The following is a 19,480-nucleotide window of genomic DNA, read 5'->3' on the forward strand; positions in this document are numbered from 1 at the left end:
TCTTGGTTGTGTTATTGGCTCAGTCCTCTGGCAGCAGACTGTGCACTGCTGTACCTGCTGATACACACACACTTGCAGACACTTCCTCGTGAGAACAAATTGAAGTTAAATTGATTAAACAGCTGCTCAGTGCTGGTAACAAGGCATGTCCTTTTAGCGTGTGGTCTACCTAATGGAAGGAAATTTGTAAATTCACTGACTGGGAAATAGAAAAAAAATTAATACCACTGGACCATATAGTGGCAGTTTTTGGCTCTGTCCAAACAAGATAAAATTTCAGGCACAAAGTAAAATACTGTGAACCTTTTAGGTATTTACAATTATATTAGAATAAGTAGCTTCATAGTTTTGATGTAAGTAATGATCTGTTTTAAAGGGATTTACAATGTTACCCTAAATAATAAATAATCATAATGTAATAATAAAATAATAATATGGCAATATATAACAATATTTTAGAAAAGAGCAGTGGTTCAGAGTGTTCTGTGCACATCTAGAAGACCACTCAGTGTTTAAATAAATCTGACGGAATGAGCTTTGGACAGGAAATACTGACACTGAATTTATTTTCTTCACTGCATTTTTATTCTCGGACAAATATGGAATTAATAATAATTTAAATACAAAAATCTAAAGATACATCCATAATCTAAGAATTTGTCTCTCCCTGATTTAACTTTCATTGTTGTTGACTGTAATGAGGCAATTTTTCTTTCTATTTGCTCAGACTTCTGCCCCATATCAGTAGGTTAATATCCCATACTTTGCAGTACTTGGAAGTGACTATATACAAAGGCCAAAATAATCCTGGATCATTTCAGAGAAAAATGCAATATAATTTTCTTAACTAGGAGTCCTTGACAATATACAAAATCCATTTCTTGTTTAAATTTTGCATCTGCAAATGATTTCATAAACCCTCTTGTATGTCACAGACTGGAAATTATTATTTTTATCTTTTTCCAAATCTTTATTTTTCTGAATGATCCTTAACATCTAAAAAGCATGCAAATATAAATTTAGGGACTTTCCAGTACTGAGTGTTAATAGCAATCTCCAAAGTATATAATCAGCAATCTATATACTTTTCACTTCTATATGCATCATGGAGCTGATGTATAATTACTTATGAATTAGTTACAATATTTTTGTAAGGAATCTTCATGCAGTCTGAATTACAGTAGCCTCTTATCTGGATTCACTTGATTTAAAAAACATAATAATAAAAGTAATTAATATGCCTGCAAGACTAATATACACATTTCACTTAGATCATTTTTATGCCGGCTATGGGTTCCTTGCCATAGGAATTCAACAGAGTTACAAAAGACAGGTTAAAATGAGCTTCCAACGAACAATCTGAATAATATTGCTCAAAATGTTTTGCCTGGGAGAATTGCTAAAAAACAAGTCACATTAAATACTCTTCCTATTTTTTGCTGCTCAGTTTGTCAACTGGGGCAATATAAGTACAAGAAACTGTAACTCTGAAAGGAAGTTACTGTAGAAGGCTGTTTTATAGTTAACTTTTTGCATATATGAGTAGCTCTTGACAAACTGTGGCCCAATTATATAGTTTAACCATTATTTGTGTGTAGAAACATCTGTGCAGACATTGTTTTGACCAAGTTGACCTAGAAGTAGTAAACAAACTTATTTGTTGTGCTTGTGGTCTTGTCACTGTAGGCTGGTGAAACTCAGATGTCCCAGAGCCCTAATCTTAATTATGTGTTATCTTTTTTGGCTTTGCATCCTCATTGTATCTTGCTGTGGCTTAATTTGTACGGAGTACAAATTCACCGTACTCACAGTTTGGATTACTTTTATTACCTGAGATCCTTTAAAGTTTCTTCACTATGTGTAAATTGTTACATGCTCCAGAAACTTGAAAGAGTATAGCCAGGGGGTCTAAGTGATGCACCAGAATTAACTGAACAGGGAGGTGTTGGGATAAGATGGATTCTGGCTCAGGCAACTGGATCTTGGGTACCATATTTCTAGGTCACATGCCCCCTTCTTTTCTGTGGACAAGACATGCAGAGAATAATTATACAAACCTGTCCAGTTGCATGGGAGCCATGACAGTTTCAAACAATCATAAAAGCAGGAAGTGGCAATCCTGAGAAAATAAATGAACCAACTCACAGTACTTTATACAAACTAGGGTAGTAAAGGGTCAGAAGTGGGCAAGACGAATTGTTTTGACAAAACTAGCATTATTCTAGTAATATACCCAGAGACAGCTGAGAAACATAGAAGAGCTAATGTGTGTGATGATATTTAGGGAAGTCTCAGACTTACTGTATATATTCTGACCATGCTATACATGTATGGCTGAGTTAGTTACATGGCAGTGAAAGCACAATTAGGTGTATTATAACATGTGTGGCATGACCAGCTGGAAAAGGGAACTTTTGGCATAAATACTAATTAGAGAAGAATTAACATTTTTAGTGGAAAAAAGCCTTTTGGATGCATATAGATATTGATAGATATCACTGTTATTACATGGTGAAATTATATAGTACCCTCTTAATATTCAAAATTAACTTACTCAATATGGGACCTGAAAAGATTGATGTTTCTGTATATTGCTTTTGCAATTCACCCGTATTCTTAATATGATTCAAATTAATTAATCTGGTCTAATTTGGAGGCATAAAATAAGCATAAGAAAAATAAATGTTGGGAAGAAATGTTTATTTCATTTTGAGTCTTGTAACACCAGAGCTTTTTACAGTTTAGCTGAAACAGTGAATTTCCCAGATTTTCTCATGAGTAATGAGAACATACAATGCTGCAGCCACAAAAGTAAATAAATTTATAAGGAAAACACTGTCTTAATATCTGAAAATTTGTGAGGACTGTATTGATCTGATAAATATTTCTACTTTTCTCCAAGGAGAACAGCCATGAAAAACTATTATTTCTGTATTCTTAAAGACAATTTTTTTCTGAGGGGGTAGTGGGGGGAAGTCAACAGTACAACAATATGAAACTTAATTTCATTAAATCATAATAATAATTGCATCTCAAACTGACAGTTTTGTTAAAGGTTTGACTAACCATCTGCTGAGCCATTTGCACTAGCTTTGCTGGAAGGGCAGTTTCATTGGACGGGATTCTTCCATTTATAAAAGAGATTACTTTGGAAAAATATCATGCCAATTAAATAAAAGAAACGGAAGTCTAGAAAATCATGAGTGTCCTGCTGAGAGTGTATGGGAATTGGCTGTACTAACCCTAACCCTATATATAATGGACAAGGGGACTAAACAGTGGTTCCTGGATATAGTCTGGAAATTAGGAAAAATCTTTTCACTAGGAGAGGGATGCAGCACTGGAAAAGTTGTCTGGGGACTCCTATCCTTGGAGATGTTCAAAGTTCATCTCTGAGTAGAAGCCTGGGCTTAAATGCTATCCAAAAGTGCTATTCAAGCAAGACTGCTTTGATTCTGTTGGACAGAAACATCAAAATTGTTCTTACTCTTTCCTAAGCTTCCAGTTATAGGGGCAATTAATTTTGGATACAGATTGCTGGGCTTCATGTCCATTTAGTCAGTAGTCAGACATAGTACAGCCACTCTATTTTTGTGCTTTATTATCTGTCCTAAAAGTTTGTATAGAGCTTTTTTTTCTTTTTTCCAGAAGTTCACTGTGATTTAGAAAAGTCATGACAATGGGAAAGGCTTTAAAAACTGAAGTAACTTTTTTTTTTTTTTACCTAAAATAAATTTTTAAGTTCTCAAAAAATTTTAAAGTAATTCAGTGATTTAAAGTTTTTTACTTTCATCCATGAAAAGGGTTAGCACAACTACTCTTGGAAGGTAATAATCTGAGTATGTAATCTCTTGATAACAAAGCCATTGTTGTGGATCTGTGTCTGTTTGAAAGAGATTGAAGTGTGTCTGACTGAAGTATTAGAATGCCTAACAGAAGGTTATTAGGAAACAAATTTGACAATAACTTTCATTTCTGCTTTCTTCTGCTCCCTTTCAGCTGGCATGGTCTTTAACACTCTGTTTCCCGAAATATCTTCCTGTAACCTATTATACTACTATTCACTACTATTTCAGCATGAAACTGTTTATCTTTAAACCCAGAAAGAACAGGCAGCTAAAATGATCAACATTCTTTTAAAAAATGCAAAATGTCGCCCTGTCAAGATTAATTGCAAAGAACACTATCAGAAACTAATATTGCAAATTACATTTAAGGGAGTCCTTTGGTCAAAACAGATTTTACAGGATAAAACATGTCTAAGCATTCATGGGGTTGCAGAAATAAGTAGGTGACTTCAATAAAATAAGGTCCATAAACTAATCATAATCAATGGAAGAAAAAAGGTCACTAATTATTCCCTTTCTGGGAAAAGGATTTAGTGGCTTAGATATGTTCTACAGAAGTGTAGAAAATTATTCAAAGCTGAAAGCTCATTTATAAAGTAATAAGGTTTCTGAAATGTATTTTTTTCTTCGGGGAAAATAATTTAAAATACAGGGTTTCTATTAGACTTCTTTAGAATGGTTCTTTTTTTTAAGGCAGAACAGGGGGAAACCTCTAGCTAAACAGGACTTCAAAAAATAAATCTAGAATACAATGACAAAATGTTTGTGTTGCCCCAGTTTTAGAAACAGCAGGATTTGATAGAGGGTAGATATACCCCTGAGTACTGTTTTGTGGCAGTATTCTAGCATGCCTTCTGCTTGTGGCTGGACCAATTCATGGGTTGGATTGCAGCTGCCCTGCATGCTGAGAAATGCTAAGCCTCTTTTATATACTTGACTGCATGCCATCACCAGGCATGCAGCAAAGACTAAGCAGTGGGGAATTAGAGACATAAAAATTATCTTCTCAGCTTCTCTGGCTTGTTACAGACAGGTAGAACAGAATTATTACCAGGATTTACGCACTGGGAGCTCTTCAGGTTTTATAACCAAAATGAAATAATTGAACCATGCAGCCTGACTGTTAAAAGAGTTCTGGAAAAAAACCCCACTGAAAAATCACATGGCTTCCATACATCTTAGAGAGTTTTGAACAGGCTTCTAGCCCTTATGACAGTGAGCAGCTTGAGGACAGTGAGCAGAAGGAAAAACCTTTATTTTTGGAAAGGATATTGAAGAATTTATCTGTTAATGTGGTGAATGGTTGTGACTGAAAATGTTCTTCTTTACACTGCAATATAAGATAGAAGGATATAAAAGTAACCTGAGGTCTCTGATTCACAAGAATAATGAAAGAATAAATAATTTGTGTGTGTAAAACTTGAAGCTTGATATTTGCAAGTAACCTCAGCCCTTTTAATAATGTGATAATTGGTTTAGGAAAGTGACAGAAACATATTTAAAAAAAATAAAAAGAAATAATGGTGAAAATACCAAGTTGTCATTTCCCCCTTTCATTTAAACCTCAAAGTGAATTTGAGATGTGGAATGTCTGATTCCCAGAGTAAGGTGAGTTCCCAGCTGAGCATGAACTGCCATTAAAGATGAGACCCTGGTGCACACCAGTGTGGGGTGTCTGCGGCAGAGTACCTTGGGGACCCTGACGTGTAGATGTTGCACAACTCAGGGAGATCAATCTGGTAAATTAAATGAAGAACACCCTAGAACCCTGGAGCAGAACGTGGCACAGTTATACAGCTTTTAGTTTTTACTCCATTGTTTCAGAAAGAAAATAATTTTAAAAGCAACTGTTGATTCTTATATTCTGAAATATTCTTATACTTAAGAAACCATTCCAATATATGATTGTGTTGTCTAAATAGATACATAATACTTACTTTCTCTCAGTTTGTTGTCTGGAAACCAATTCCCAATTGTCAACAAACTGTGCAAAGAGATTCTGGTATTTTTCCTGTTTACTGATTTTCAATTTGTGATAATGTGACTATCAAAATAGGAAAAAAGATTTCTATTCAGAACTACCTACCTTTTCTTGAACCTTAATAGCAAATGTATGTTAATTTGCTTCAAATGCTTTCTTTTCCCAATCTTTTTTCATTGTTTCAAATGCTCATTATTTTTTCTGTGACATATGTTTTTGCTTTGTTACTGGTTAACATTTTCCCCCTGAGGATTCTGCCAGTCACAAAGCTGTTCAACTGTCTCTTGGAAAAAGAGAATTATGACTTTTTCACCTGCAAATTTGTAAGGCTTATTTTCTTATATCTATATTTATTATTTTGTTATTTCTGTTAAATTTTTTATTATTATTTAGTTATCTCTAAACTCTCTTTGGATACCAAAGTTTTCCAACAGAAAATTTAGAGTAACATGCTTACCACTTACATGAATGTATTGTGTATCAGACATAAAGGAACAGAATGAAATTAAAAATAAGGATCCAATGCCATTTCAAATTTTTTATTGCCTTCAACAATCACTAAATTTAGACTGTTATCACATACTTACAGCTGCAATGAAAGCATGTCTTTACTTGAGTAGGCTATAGTTTTTGTTAATGTCAACTGTCTGTAGGTATTCATACATTTTCACTTAAAGATTCAAATGTAAACAAATTAATTAGAATTGCCTCTATAAGATTCTTTTGATGCCTCAAAACAAAGCAACAGCAAAGAACAAATGAGTCAAAAATTCACTTTGTTTGCTTAGTATTTTTTCATGCTTCATCTAAAAAATATTGATTGTTATATTGTATCAAAGCAATGAAAAATTATTAATTTAATACTCTTGAAAAAATTCCAGATGTGTTGATGTGGAGTGGATTTTCTCATATATATATATATATATATATATATATGTCAAACTAGGATCCCAGTACTTGATATAAAAAAAACCCTTAGAAATCCTAAAAGAAGTAAAAAGTCTTGGTCATGAAAATAGTAAGATTCAGATTTGGGGTTTTGCATTTCATATGTTATCCTTATGAAATCTTTTTAGATATTATTGCATGCTCTTACTGTTTTATGCATTCACACTAGCTGGCTCCTGCAATTGCTTGTTTTGGTGCAAATAGAACCTTCTGTAGCCTTTTCTAGCCATGGAGGTCAGTAGCAGCTTTAAAGGAGGACAGGTTGTGAGAAAGAGTGGCCTCTGAGTTTTGTAAGATTACCCTGACTGAAAATGTTGAACTCACTTTCTTTCACAAATTTTTGAAAGAAAGAGCATAAATTTAATATTTTGTTCTAATTTCTGTATAGAATTGTCTTATGTTTTATAAAATTGCACTTAACAAATTGTATTTGAAGAGAACATATCTCTCAAGCATCCTTTTCTTATATTCTTCAAATATACTTTTCTTATATTAAGGTAACAGAGTGTACAGAAACAAACTTTTCCTTATTTATTTCAATGCTTGATCAGCCTCAATTATAGAAATTAAAATCTTATTTATAAAGTTAGTTTGTCAAGTACAACAAAAAATATTTTTTCTATACTTCACCTAGCTAAACTTCATTTTTCTAAAGCACTTTTCATACTCTATTTTTCACACCCACACAGATGTTTTATTTCCTATTGAGTCACCTCTCAATTTTGTTTTGATAAATTAAGCACACTGAATTCTTTACATCTTTCTCTGTAAGATAATTTCTTCAGACCTTATAATTTTTTTCAAAAGCATGTTTTTTCAAGCGTGAGCTGGAGAATCATATGCACTGTAGAAGCATACACAAAGAATCAAGTGAGCACTCATAGGACTTCTTTCTGCTGCCAGGGTTTGGTTAAATCCTTTTGAAAGAAGCATCATGCTGAAAATATGACTCTATTTGCTCAGAAACATATTTATCACATTTGCATATTTTCAAACCCCACTGCTTTCCAGATGGAGATGAGATTGTATTTGTTATTTGTGAACCTGTGATTTCAAACTATTCAAAATGACCAGTCAATATACAAATCCTTATGTGACTGTCTTGTCCTCCTTGCTGTGCTCTTTTCCTCTTGTAAGGGGAATTGAGCTGTTTGGCAACAGTATTTAAACTAATTTCCATTACAATACTACTGCTGGTTACCCAACACTAATTCCACCAGAATACCTTACGGAATTTTTCACTTCTCTGTCTTCTAAAATGTCGCAAGAAAATATTCTAGGTTCAGTTTATAAAAATAAAATAATTAGTAGTTTATACTCTCTCTTTATGCAAGTAGTCAGTCTGTTAAAGGTATCTGAAAAACCTTTGGATATCAATATTCATCACCAATCCAACAGCTCTCTACCTTGCCTGGCCCAACTACCCCTAGGTGTTTTCTCTTCCTTTCCTCCTGTTTGCTTTCTGTAGGGTTCCTTTGGAGGACATTTTGGTAATGACTTCTAGATGTTAGAGCCTTTGTTAGTATGGAAAGGGTGCTTTGCTTAACATTAGCTGAGTTTCCTCAAAGAGGCTGATAATGCATTTTCAAGAGTTACATTATGAATAGAAGCCATATTTCACCTCTTTTGATGACACTTCTCTTCAAAGGATCTGATCTTTCAATTGACATCTGTTATTGTCCCCTCCTGAATCCCTCCAAAATACTTAGGGGGCCCAGAGGAAAAAACATTTTAGCTGACATTTGGAAGTCAGGTTTTTTACTTAATTTCTTTTCTGGTTTTGGATACCTGTCGTTCTTGTTTTCATTAAAATTAATTCCTATGTATGTAGCTGCACTGATATTTTAGCTGGTATTTTGTGGCGCCAGATGAATTCCCTGTAGAAGTGTGGCAACCACAGCAGCTTCCTCAGGAAAGGCAGTACCCTCTGTGGGATAAAGCATGTGACCAAGTGCCAGACCTGCCTCCTCCAGACTGTCTCACTGGTAGCACATGTGCAAGTTTTGAGAGAGCTGCCAAATTCCTGCCATGGTGTAGCATAGCAGGAAGACATAGAGATCAATGTCTGCAGTAGCTCTGTTCAGGACCACAGAGGTGCCATCAATATCCTTTACAGCAGTGTTCTATTCTCCACTTTCTTTGCAAGTACCATACAGCAATGCTGATAACCCCTAAAATTATTCTATTCAATTTCAGGGCTATTTTATTCTATTCAGTTTCAGAGCTATTTTACTGGACAATTTATACCTATCTCTTCCATGAACTTTGGCTATCGACTTTAGATGCTACTTGCTTTATTGCTGTTATTTTAATTTGTGTTAGAAATGTTGTATCCAACTCCTGAGCTCTTGATGTGAATAGTTCACAATAATTCTAAATCTGGCATGTCGTGTTCATATGGTGTTTTCACTACAGATTCAGAAACCATTTAAAAAATTAACTTTATAAGGGGAACCTGATTCCAGAGCTTGAAACAGAGCAATTTCACATGTGAAAATAATTCAGTAGCACATTGGTTCTTAAAGACAAAAACCTGCATAATAATTTAAGCATTTATGTAGGCCTAACATCTTTTAATGGTTCTGCCAGAACTGCCTGATTAAAGATGCCCAGAGAAGATTAATGACTGCAGTAAGTATACGACCTTATGGCATCTCATAAAATTGTTCTCTGAAAGTTTAATGTAGGTTTAATAAACAGTAATTATTCCTTCCTACCATATGGCTGATACATGAGGGTGGAACCCACTTGAAATACTATTCATAATCTCGGGTAAGTTGAATAAAAACATTAATTATTTGTATCATGAAACGTAAGAGGTGATTGCCACTAGGGGAAATGACATGTTAATAAAAATACTTGCTTTCAATGTCAAAAGAGTTGAGAAATGTGAAGAATTTTTATTTCCATACAGATTCCTTTGTGAGAACATCAAAGCATTTGAAAGATGAGTAATTATTATTTCAATTGCAAACAAATTAATATGGGAAATCACAAAAATAAAAGCTAGAATTTAAAAGGTTTTTTTTTGTATAGATGCTGATTTGATGAAAGTGTGCCTAAGATTTTGGGTGCTTATTCCTTTGGGTATCCATTGATTTTGGTTGGAGGTAATCAAAACCAAACTCAGTGGCAAGCTAGTGACCAGAATCTACTGACAGAACAATCACTCATATATTTTAGATTTTTCTGGAGTCAGATTACACTGCTGCACACCAAAATCAGGAGTCTAATCCCTGGGAATGAACTAAAATTTCTAAATTTCTGTATTTGAGTCTGAAAGTAGCATTACAGATTACTTAACTTCTAGTCCTTAGCTGAGGTAATAAGAGTCAAGTGGTCCTTAGCTGAGGCAATAAGAGCATCTATGGAGCTTCCTTCAGATTATCTGGTCCATCCTCTGGAGAAGGCTGTTTCTCTCTGGTTGTGGTTTTACATTCACTTCAGACCATATAGCTCTCCATCAATTGCTCATACTTTCACACAGGAAAATACAGTATCATAATTTATTATACTTTATTTTATGTGTGAAGTAATGGTAAGTTTTGAGTCAACTGCACAATGCACAAGTGCAATGTGCAAGAGCACAATAATAAAATAAAAATTCTCCTGTGATTTTTTGTTATGTTACTCTGTCTTAAAATACTCTTGCATGGTTTGAATTCCCTGCAATAATAATAGTTGCTTACTCAGAGTCTCAAAAAAGTGAATGTTTGTCAGATCATATTAAACATCTGTCAGATTTATTTATCCTCATCTTCTTTCTTCAACCTAGAGCTTGTTTCCCCCATCTTATTTCTGTTTTCTTTCTTCTGTGAAAGGGTATCAGATTTATCCTGTGAAAAAATGAGTCAACAAATAATTTAAAATGAGAGTTTGACATAGAGTCCTTTAGAGAAATGCTCTTTCAGTGACTTTATAAATATAAATACACCAGTAAAGACCTAGTTTTATGGTCAGCGGTAATATATTGAAGGCTGGCACTAACTGAAGACAAAATGAATCCCACTTTTTAATTCAGTAGAAGCTGAGTTAGTCTGCATGCATTAGAGTAATTTGTTGCCTTTAAACAATGATGGATCTAGCTTCATTTACTGGTTATATTGAGGTATTTCAAAGTACTTTTTTATGCATGTGAAGTGTGTGTATGCTGTTGTCTTGCCTTTACAGATCATATGTGCTCATTTTAGTGGATCCCAGGGGAAACTTGTCCTTATTGCTCCTGTGTTAATGTTGGAAATTCATTTGTTGCAAAACTTAATCTTATTGTAGTGCTTTTTCTCTGGGAATCAGATAGACAAAGTGAGATATCTTTTGAGTCCTGCTTGCTTGTGTACCAGCTGAGGTCTCACTGAGGTTGGTCTTTCTGCTTTCAATTCTGTTTGACTGGGGTAGAGGGGAGGACAGTAGTGCCAGACCTCAAGGCAGGCCAAAGTGGGAAAGGTGTGGTCCAACAAGCTGTCCAAGGACTTCTCCCCTGTCAGTGGAATAGCCTTCCAGTGAGAAGATTGTTGCTCATAATTCTAATTCCAAACCTTTTTGTCACTTTGATTTCACATAATCATCAATCTGAAAGATAGTGTGTGTTAACTAGTCTTTATTCCATTCTGCATTGCAGGAAATCACACTTCCCCCCAACAGAATTACCAGCCCACAAATAGACATCTGTGAAAATATTCACTGAAACTATTGCAACTTCTTGTGCAGCAGAAGTTGAGTTGAAGTGAATGTTTAATAACTACCGTTATTAAATCCATGATGAATATGTATTTACATATTCATACAGACAAACGGATACTTCAGTGGTGGATATACTGTGGAAACTTTGAGAAGAAAGAAAAGATCTTTAATAGCAATTCGAGAAACTTAAAAATTTTGCCAGTGGAATCTTTGAAACATGCAAGAAAGAATGTTCAAGTGAGTAGAGCAAGGAGCATAATGCCTGCTCTGCTCCTTCAGACACGTGTATTCATTTGCTTCAACACATTTTTATATCTACTTTTTCCAAGTGGTGCTGTATTATTCAATTCTGCATGTCAGTAATGCCAGAGAGATGTAGTGGAGAGTTCATTAGCCTTATTAGACAGGGCAGCTGCAACCCAGGATAATAGAGAATGAATGACTCACACTGGCAAAACAGAGGACAGGCAGCATTGCTTCACTGGCTTCATGACATTCTTCTGTCACTTTTGGTGGGGGGTGCCAGAATTGACCTTTGGTTGGAAATTGCTCTTGTTAGCAAAAACAACTATTTGGCCCTTTTCCTTCTTCACATGTGTTCTGCTTTGTAATGGTCTAAAAATCTGAGAGTGGCAGAGAGTCATGGATCATGTCCCAGATGCCTGTTAGTGACAGCCACACAAGCCTCATTATAAAACCTCCTATTAGAATGCAAATCAATTTATAAACTAATAACTCCTCTCTGTAAATTCCCCATCGGCTCTATAATTATCTTTGCTACTTATTGATTATTAGTGTGCCAAATCCTGGCTTAATTTCAGAGAGGATTATAGCCACTAGCAAGATAAGGATATAATTTGGAGATAATAGTGTACACTGATTTTTAAATAGCAGTCTTCGCTTGGATGGAACAAAAAGATATTTATGTTATCTCTCTCTGTGGCTGTATATACAGTAGCTGCTGACAGATCTGCATTGGCTTGCAACAATCAGATGAGAAAGGTGCAGGCTGTGGAAGTTATGGTTCAGTTTGTTTGCAGGTTTGTGTTACTCCTGTGAGATTGAGATTAGATTTTACTCAAACTTCCTGCTCAAAAAAATCTTATATATGAACCTTCCAAGATTTTTTCTAAATTTAAGAAACTTATTGTCTTCAGCCTGTACCTGAGGCACAGGTTGGGAGAGTGATTTTTTTCTAACTTTAGGCAATAAAGTAACAGAAAAGATGCAAGAATAATCCTTTTGTCTTTTGTTACCAAACCTGTGGTGTGTTTGTTTCTAGAAAACACTTGCAGCATCTTTGTTCTGTTACATGAGGGTCTATTTCTATTTGCCAAAATCTGCCTACTGTATGACCAAGTATGTCAATCAAATCCATGACTTCTATGTCCATGACCCAAATGATACAAGTATCTATGCTGAATGTTTGTCATAGATTTTTTTTGTGGAATTGGAGATTGGTTCTTGGGAGTTTGCTCTGTCTGACAAAGGGATGTGGTCTAGACTAATGTCAGAATGAGTAGTGTGCACAGAGTAGTTATGTGGGACTTGTTTTTTCTTTTTCATCACAGTGAAGCCTAAGCACAAGAGGTGATGACCAGGGGCTTGATGCTTGCTACTTGCTGTACTAAATATTAAGCAGAAGATGTGATGCAGTTTTTGGAAAAGTTAGCTCTTGAACATTTGGGGTTTGTCTGTCTTTAGGATACATGGCCTGCCATCTATTAAACTAGAATCAGCCTGCCTTGTAGGTTTAGGAAGCCTCATTTCAGGAAGCTAGTTTGCTTTTTACTACCTGATGTCTGTTTCACTCTTAGCTTTCAGTGGTTTGGCAACAACATTTAAACATGAGCAAAAAAGAAACTCAATGTATGCTTACACAAAGACAAAGAGTAAAAGCTTACAGAGTAAAATGAACCTAAATTTAACCAGAGTAATGTTCTTCCTCTGGGAAATGCCAACAAAATTTTGGGTTTTTAGTATATTCTGGAAACTGGTTGTTTTGAGATATGGTTGTCTCAGTTTTCTTACTTTGAACTTTTATTTTTAACAACTACAAGAAATTCAAGAATTTATTTGAAATTAATGAAATATTCTCTGTTTAGAAGTTTAACGTAATGTGTCAGGATAAGAAGGCAGTGAAACAGCTGCAAATGATCTTTTCAAAGGCAGGACACTAAGAAGTCGCTCTTTGCAAACACATAACACATTTTGTGCCTTTCTTGCTAGAGGAAGTTTTATATTTACTAGGTGTGTGGGACTTTTCATTCTGGGTAATTAGCAGCAAGAAAATATCCTGCCAAAGCAGGGAGCTTTCCATCTTTTTGAAGTATTTTGGATATGAAATATAGGCAATTTTAACTTTTTTTTTTTTTAACATTTTCCCTTTAACAATATAATGTCTTTGTGTGCGAAATTCAAGTCATATGTATTTTCTCAGAGTGGAGAATAACTACTCAGCCTCAGTACTGTTATTTGCTCTACAGGTAAATCTCATTAGTCACACAGCAAAAAGTGGTTTTCCTTCCTATGTCTCTACAATTTTATCTGTTTGTAACAATCATTTATTAGCAGTACTTTCCTGCAAATAAAATAGTTGTCTAATAAACATAAACTTATCGGCAGGATTTTTTCAGCAGATGTGATTCTTGGTATTGGGATGTTATTTACTGCTTTTCTTAATTTAAAAAATAAATCATGCTAGTTGTTGTATAAAGTAGTACTGATCAAACAAAGAAGTTTCTTATTCTGTTCCTGTTGATGTAGATTAGTTTATTTGATAAGTAATGGTAATTTTGCAGCACTTTCTGAATAAAGCATTATCTTCCTTACTTCTAAGTCTCAAAATAAGCAATAACTTGGTGTCAAAGATTGCATTCAGGAAAAAAAATCCACACAGATTGGTCCTACTCTCCTTAAGCCTGACAGACAGCACTAGCTCCACTCTCACAGGTTTGCACTTGTTGCTGTAGGTCCATGGCAAGGATGTAGCCACTCCAGATGGGGTCTGTGTCAGATGAGCTGCTGAGGTGCTGAAAAGATGACAGTGAAGCAGAAACACCTGTGCTGCAGCTGTGCAAGGAAAGGAGGACATGTGTGGGTGTTGAGACCATGGTTTGTGTTCATGTCTGACACCAGAAAGAACATACAGAAACCGGACTGGCTGCTTGACTGCCCTGAGGGTTACCCCTTTGTCTGTCTCCACCTCCACTTAAGTCATCAAATAATCAATTCACTTGTCATCTTGCCCCTTCAGGTGACTTTGTTCAGCTTTCTCTTCACTGGTGAATTGATGATCTACATCCAGTGCTACCTCATCTAGATCTCTTCAGTCCTGCAGTCCAACCTATCTCTTAGGTGTCTGTCCTTGAGCTTGTTTTGTGGGCTTCACGGTAACTCTAGCCATAAGTCTAGAAGAACTCTAGAATAGATAAAGAAAATACAAGCAATTTTCCATATTCCCTTGCTTGTTGCATTTGTATCTTTCCTCTTCTTTATGTGTATTAACACCTATGTATAGTGACTATAAATACATGTTCTACCTACATGTAGCTTAACCTTTTAACTTAGTTCTTTTTTTTGATCCTTATAGTGCTGTGTGTGGATTTCACCCCCCCCCCCCCCCCCCCCCTTCTTCCACTGGAGAATTAATTGGATTTTATTTGCAAGATGCCTCCGTTTTCTAGACAAAATTACTTTTTCATAACTGCTTTAGCTGTGCTGCTTTAAGTGGATCAGGTTGATAAATATAAGTTACATACTATTCTCCTCTTTTCTCACATTATGTCCTCTTACCCTTTAGGTATTTTGTGCATCCATCAGTGCAATGATAATGATTTTCTCATTGTTCAAAGCATGCCTAGCACATAAATCTCAATTCGTGATGATGTTTTTGGAATGAAGGTGCTGATTAGGTCACACTGTGCTAAGTATTAGCACCTATTGCATCAGCTTTGATATATATATATATAGTTGCAAATGAGGGAAGAGGGCTTATTGATCTCTTTCCTGTACAAGAGCTCCCCTAGGAGGGGAGGTCAGCAGTACCTCAAATTTATAAAGGTTGTCCAGGAGACATAGAGATTTTCCCTTTTTTTTTCTTCTTTCATTTTTTTGACATCTAGCCTTTTGTATTGTGTATATTTCATTGTGTGAACTGTTTGTGAAACTCCTGGCCACTAATGTACTGTTTTCTTACTCTCACTAGTGCATCTGATCCTGCTCATTAACCACCTCTGTGCTGCTGGTTTGTGGTGTCACATCCCCAGAACAGCTAAGTTTTAATTATCTTTTCCATTTCTGTCTTGGGACTCTTTAACATTATTTTAGCATGTTCAGAAGCTTTGTTTCTGTCAGCAGCAGAAGAATTAGAGCTCAAAATTTTCTGATGTATATTAGTAAAATCACAGTATCTAGACAGATAGAAGAAACAAAATAGCCATATCTTTCATGGATCTGGGTAGAACAGGGTTCAGACATGGTAATGTGTAATAATTTTTTATTTTAAAACAGTGGGATTTGGAAATAATCTAATATTTTATGGGATTTGGCTTCTGATATTTCTGCTCATTTTCCCATGCTCTCCTTCATCAGTGGTACATCTTATAAATGTCAAATACTTCCTTCCCACCTAATACTTGCTGGTCAAATTTTATCTAGTTCTTGCAAAGTAACTAGAAGGTATTCCAAAAAATAAAGCAAGCTGAAGTTATGGGAGGATTTACTGTTTTAAAAGTAATACCAGACATTTTGATAAGCATGTTTTCTTTTTTATATATCCACAGGATTCTGCAAACTTGGTTTTCTTTTCAAGCTGACTTTGAATCAAAAATGAACCTTAGTTCTCTTTATTATGAGAGATTTTTCTAGATCTGATACAACTGAATCCTGAAATTAGTATGAAGATATCCATCCGCCCAGTGGAGAATCAGAAAAAGAAATGGTTTCTGTTGCTGCTAATTTCACAAAATAGTAGCAGCGCCATTTGAAGGAAACACTGGCTAAAGGAGAAATCCTAGGATATTCTATACACTTTCTTTATGTGATGAGCTGTAATGTTTAAGACAGCACAAAAATTATCAAAGACAGAAGGATATATCATTCTTACAGTGAAAGACAATTAAACATGGAGTATCTTGAAATCACTGCTTCATTTCCTTTCTCTGCCTACAATGTAATGTTTCTTTTCTCTCAACAACGATGGCCCACTGGTGATGCTTGTTTTCCTCCATCCAAGTCAGATGTTTCTTACTAAAGGTCTTATCTCTTACTGGCCCTTAGCTTTCTGTCCAGTCAAGCATAAAGCTGTGCAGGCAATTTCACAAAAAAATCAATCTGATAGTAGAGACTGAAACTGGGAAAAAAATATACTGATAGTGCAGGAACACTAGTTGTGAATGAAATAAAACAGCACTGTTTGGAGTTGGGAACAACAGTTAAATTGTACCTCAAGCTAACAGAGCTGTGAAGACATACCATATTGTTGACTAATGGTCTGCAAAGGTTTTTGTTTTTCAGTCTGCCTGGGCAGACAATCAATGCAGTGCTGTTCTTCTCCAGATGTCCCTATTCATCTGCAAAACTTTTAGCACAGATTGTTCTCCTATTTGTAAACAAATTATTCAACAATCCCAGTGAATGACACGAGAATGACAGACGAACAGATATGATGTGCTATCAGAAGTGGCTAATTTGAGACTCGATCATTTTTCAGTGCATAGTGCCAATTAGCCTTAAAGAGTAAAAAAACGCCTGGCAGAAAAATGCTTCATTTTACAACCATCTGGTTTGTTATTGAGCCTTGAGAATTTGATGATACATATATATATTGATGATAAAATAGAAGAAACAATTTTAATACCTTTTCTTTCTTATTCTTCCCAATGTGTTTTTAAAGAGCTTAAGTGATTTATATTGGGCCTTCTCATCTTACTGCAAATTTTCCTCAAAGTTACTTTATTAAGAAAAAATTTGGAAAAGAAAGGCGTGACAAAGCTTGACATCCTTCACCACTTGCTATTGCCTATAAATTGTCATTTCCTTTTAGAAAAAGCAAAGTTAAAACCTGTGTTTGTTTCATGGTCTACTCTTAGGCATCCCTTACTGTCTGTAAAAAATGTTACAGCCAGACAAGGCTTCTCCCAAGAAGATAGCAAAAGGCTAGATTTAATGAAATACCTATTTGTGTTTGTGTCTCTGAAGAAGATCGTATTTATGCATTTTACTTTTAAATATTCCTTTTTATCTAATTCTGTGGACATGTAAAGTTTGTGCTTAAGATCTTATTTATCTGCTTTCATCTGACCTAGATAATAGATGCATGTGTAATCTAATAGCTTAAAATATATTATCCTCCATTTTGATGATCTTTAGCCCTGCTACACATAGATATTGCTTTGAGCAGGGAAAAGCTAGGCTACCTAGCTTAATTGTTAAAGTCCATGGATGAGAGTGGAGAAGGAAGAATCTAGGAATTCTAGTTTTCTATGCTTTAAATGTATTATACTTTGTATTAAAAACTCATCTGGGAACAAGTTTCACACCATTTTGCATCTGGCTATTTTCTATTTTATTCTTGGCTTCATGGCTCAGTGGAATACCCTGGAATTTGGAAAAGGTCTCCAAGATGGTATGGGGAGAGTGGGATTTCATGCAAAAATGAATAGCATTTTCAATGAAAGTGGCTAAATATCCTTGCTTCTAGTTCCTACCAATTTTTAGTTGCTAACTCCAGTAGCTGCTGGATCTGTGCTGTCTGTCCCATGACTCTGAGAACCAGATATTTCACCACCTCACATTTCAGCTGTGTCATTTGCTTGTTTGCACAGGAGTCTCACGTGAGAGAATGCCAAATCTGTGTAATACCCTCAAGTTTTCTGGCTTCTGAAGCCTTGAATGTGAAGTCTTCCAATTAGGATATGAATTCCTGAGTCCTGTGTTAGCAGCTTGTAAAGTCTCTCTAGATAAGTTTCTGTCTAAGAGCTAAATGCATTAAGGACATTTAGGCTGTGCTTTGTAGTGTTTAACTTGAGCGTTCAGAGTCCAAGAAAGAGACAGAGAAAATGTCTGGTGTGACTTTTGTTGATGAGGAAGAAGTAGGCATTAAGTTTTTTACTGTCGTTTATTGGCAGGCACATAAGCAACTCCAGGATTCAGCAGCTGTTAATTAAGAGCAGCTGTTTTGGACATATAAACATCAGGCTTAGGCTTCATGCCCCTTGCTTCAGATACTTAAATCTCTTTGTTGATACAGCTCTCAACTGTGTTGTTCTACCAACAGTGAAAATGAAACAATCGAAGTCTTTATGTATGCTCAGTTTTGTTTCATTTAACTTACGAAGGTGTAAATGAGCAACTGAAGTTGATGAAGCTGCAAATCTAGTACCCTAGTTGAAATAAACTGATATAAATTTGTTGAAGTTTTTTTCATCACATTATGTTGGATAAACTTCTATTTTAGCATTACAAACCAGTGTCTCATAATTATTCCTTCAAGGCTTGAGAAAATAATGGCAGCAGTGCAATAATGAAGATAAAAAATGCAACCTTAGGATGCAAAATGAGCATCAAATAAGTACTTGATTCTCTTTTCAGCTAGGATTCATCTTGTCTTATTTCTGATACATACTTTTTGCCAATTGCCAAAAATATATAAAGCCTCTGGCTGAAATTTTAACCTTTTTTTTGTACTTAATCAAGGAGTTAAAAAAAAAAAAAAAAAAGGAAACCTGATTAAGTCTCCAGTGAAACCAAGGTAACTCAAGCATAACATAGAGGAGGAAGAAGAGATATACTGTTACAAATTCCTTGCCTAAGAATCAACCCAGACATCAGTTCATGGATACACCCAGCTTTGATTCAGGCTGTTTATTCTTTCAAAAATTCAAACCTAATCCTATGCATCATTCTGCCTGTTAAATTTTGTTTTAACAGTCCTTTAGACAATGATTGAATAATGAGGGATGGATGTGGACCTTTTCCAAAGACTTTTTTGGGTTTTTTTGCCTTTAGTGGACTTCTGGAG

This window comes from Vidua macroura, chromosome 3 (assembly GCF_024509145.1).
Source record: "Vidua macroura isolate BioBank_ID:100142 chromosome 3, ASM2450914v1, whole genome shotgun sequence".
Taxonomy (NCBI): domain Eukaryota; kingdom Metazoa; phylum Chordata; class Aves; order Passeriformes; family Viduidae; genus Vidua; species Vidua macroura.